This window comes from Myotis davidii, unplaced genomic scaffold, assembly GCF_000327345.1.
Source record: "Myotis davidii unplaced genomic scaffold, ASM32734v1 scaffold705, whole genome shotgun sequence".
NCBI lineage: Eukaryota > Metazoa > Chordata > Mammalia > Chiroptera > Vespertilionidae > Myotis > Myotis davidii.
In genome coordinates, this window is record NW_006296405.1 from 1,009,204 (window position 1) to 1,012,465 (window position 3,262).

Sequence of the window (3,262 nt, forward strand, 5' to 3'; positions counted from 1 at the left end):
AATTTTTTATGATAATTTTTAACTCTAATAATGATTTTTTTGCCTTCAAGTTAATCTTTCCTACTATTACCCCTGCTATACCAGTTTTCTTTTAGAATGTGTTTTTCCATACCTTTACTTTAAATCTCTTTGACTCCTTATGTTTTATTAGTTATGCCCCTTGTAAACTGCATAAAGCTGGATTACCTTCTACTCAATCTGACAATGCTCCAGTTATCTATTACTGCATAAAAAATTACCACCACCACCACCACCACCCCGCCCCCCATTACCCTGGCCAGCATGACTCAGCAGTTAGAGCACTGGCCTGCACAGCAGAGGGTCCCCAGTTCAATTCCTGATCAAGGGCACATACCTGGGTTGCAGATTCGGTACCCATTTCCAGTGGGGGCAAATATGGGAGGCAAACAACCGATGTTTCTCTCTTCCCCTCACCTCCCCCTTCCACTCTCTCTGGAAAAAAAAAAAAAATCAATGGAAAAAATATCCTCACTCCTCCAGTGAAGATTAAAAAAAAATTACCCCAAAAGTTAGTGGCAAACAATGATCATTTTATTATTGTCACGATTCTTTGGGCCAGAAATTCTAGCAGGGCAGAGCAGAGACAGTGTGTCTCTGATCCACAATGCCTGGGACCACAAATGTGATGATGACTAGAATAGATGAAGATGACTAGGATGTCTCAACAGGAGCTACGTGTCTGAGACCTCAGTTCTTCCCCAAGTGGTGTTTTCTAGAGCTGGACTGTCCAACATGGTTCCTTCACTCACATAGTTGACAGTTGATGCTGGCTGTTTGCTGGTAGCTCATTGGGGCTATCAACCAGTGCCTGCATGTGTCCTCTCCAACTGGCTTGGACTTCTCATAGCACGGTGGCTGGGTTCTGAGAGTGAGTATTCCAAAAGAGAGAATTCCAAGAGGCACAGGCAGAAGCTGCAAGGCTTCTTATGACCAAGCATCAGAAGTCCCAGAAAGTCACTCAATTGGTCAAGCAGGTCACTAAAGCCAGCCCAGATTCAAAGGGAGGAGAGAAAAGGATTCCACCTCTGAATGGCTACTTTGGAGACAAGTTACCACATACCACCCCTCTGGTCCCAACAAGTTCCTCCCACATGCAAATACACTCACCCTCTCCTAAGACCTTCAAAAGTCTCATCTCATTATGGCATCAGCTTGATGTCCAGAATCTTGATATCTAATTCAGGTCCAAGTGTGATTGAGGTTCCTTAGATGCAGTTCATCAGGTACTGCTACTGGAGTACAGTTCCTTTTGATCTGAATAAAGAGACAAATTATCTGCTCCCACACACCCAACATACAAATGTATAATAGTGAGAATGACTCAGGATAACTACAATAGACACTCATTCAAAATATGAGGAAAAGGAGGCAGGAACAGGAGACACAAAGCAGTTATCGGTCCATAGAAATTCTGAGAAAACATCCTTAAGATCCTTAAAGCCCTATTGTGTAATAATAAGGGTCTAAGAAGTGTTCCCTTAAGATCTTTGGAATCTTCTTATGTATCTGAAGGGTTCTATGAAATACTACCATAAATCTTTCTGAAGTCTTAACAAAGGAATTTACAGTTGCACCCTTGAGATATTTACTTTGAGGCCAAGCTATTATATTATTTATTAATTCTACTCTATTATAACCCTCTGAAGAATCTACTATACTTTATCCAGCTCTGGATGCACCTCCTTCCCCACCATTCCTACTCCAGCATCTAGCTCAGGATCATTATTAAATTAGACACTCAACTATATGAGTGATTTATCAAGATTGGGTTAAGCTGATAAAATTATGTCCATTAAGTTACCTAGAGTTCTGTGAGACGACCCTTTACTTCAGGCTGTTCCAAGGTTGATTCTTTGGCATTTCCTTTGATTCTGTGAATTACCCCTATTATTCTTATACTATCCCCCACCCCCACCTCATCCCACCCCTTTCCTTTTGTTCTTAAATCAATTTGCAACCAAAGAAACCTAACTGATAAAAGCTGGAATAATTTGTAATTGTTCAGTAGATATTTGCTTACTGAGCAAAATATGAATAAATGCTCTGAAAGCCAGTTAAATGTGCAATGAGAAGAAAAGGATACAGAAACAAAGAATACACTGAAACAGAAAGATATTGACTATACCTACAGTAGGTTGCTGTACCAATATAATTATCCTCATTTTGGACAACTTTCCCTATTGCTCTGGCTAAAGGCTTTGAAATCATCCTTAACTTCTCTTTTTCTTTGAAACATCAATTAAATTTATTAGCATATCCTGTTTCCTGTACTTTCAAAATATATGCAGACTCTGAACACTCTATCTTCACTGCTATCATCTGGTCCAAACTATCATCATCTTTCATTCAGTTATTGCAATAACCTTTTAACCAATCTCCTGGCTACCACCCCTGACTTTCTTCACTTTACTCTCAACCTTAGGCCAGAATGATCTTGTTAAAATTTGGGTCAGCCCTAGCCAGTGTAGCTCAGTTGGTTGGCGCATCGACCCTTATGCCAAAAAGGTGGGGTTCGATTCTGGTTAGGGTATATACCCAGGTTGTAGGTTCAATCCTCAATGAGGGCACATTTGGGAGGCAACCAATCAATGTTTCTCGTGCACCAAAAGGTCATCGGTTTGGTTCCCAGTCATTCACATCCTCAGGTTGTGGGTTCGATCATTGGGGTGTGTATGGGATCATCTTGGACCTATGTGTTTATTGCTTTCCTTTCTTTCTCTCCCATCCTCTCTCTCTCAAAATCAAAAACATTTAAAACGTTTTTTAAATAAAGAGCACTCAGAACTCACTGAGGTAAATTCTAATTCCTAGGTGGCTGTACAGGGCAAGGGCTTTCGGGTTTCAGTTGCAACTTTGTACAAGAGATGGAGAGATTTATAAACCTCTTCCTCACTGACTTTTTTCCTAAAGTAAAAACTAAGAAATTATACCCTGGCGTCATCCTGTACACTGAAAGGTTGCAGGTTCGATTCCCAGTCAGGGTACATAACTAGATTGTGGTTTCAATCCCTGGTCGGTGTGCATACAGAAAGGCAATCAAGTGGTTCTCTCTCTCTCTCTCTCTCTCTCTCTCTCTATCTCTCCTGCTCTTCTCTCATCCTCTTCCCCTCTCTTTAAAATAAATAAGCATATCCTCAGGTGAGGATTAAAAAAAACTCTAATAAATTATGTATCAAATCTATGTGGTTTTATATTGCATTGAATAAAATTTTTATGTTTCCTAATTATACGTTTAAGGTGA

The 3,262-nt window shown here is 40.2% G+C and overlaps 1 long non-coding RNA gene across 1 annotated transcript in view; it reads right to left on the reverse strand.

Moving 5' to 3' along the window:
* Positions 1-323: 323 nt before the first annotated feature.
* LOC107184331 overlaps positions 324-3,262 on the reverse strand; it is a 48,260-nt gene continuing 45,321 nt past the window's right edge. Inside the window, exons 2-3 of the long non-coding RNA XR_001515141.1 lie at positions 1,129-1,275; positions 324-999 (exon numbers count right to left, since the gene is read on the reverse strand). This is a non-coding gene — a long non-coding RNA (uncharacterized LOC107184331). The remainder of the gene's footprint in view (positions 1,000-1,128; positions 1,276-3,262) is intronic.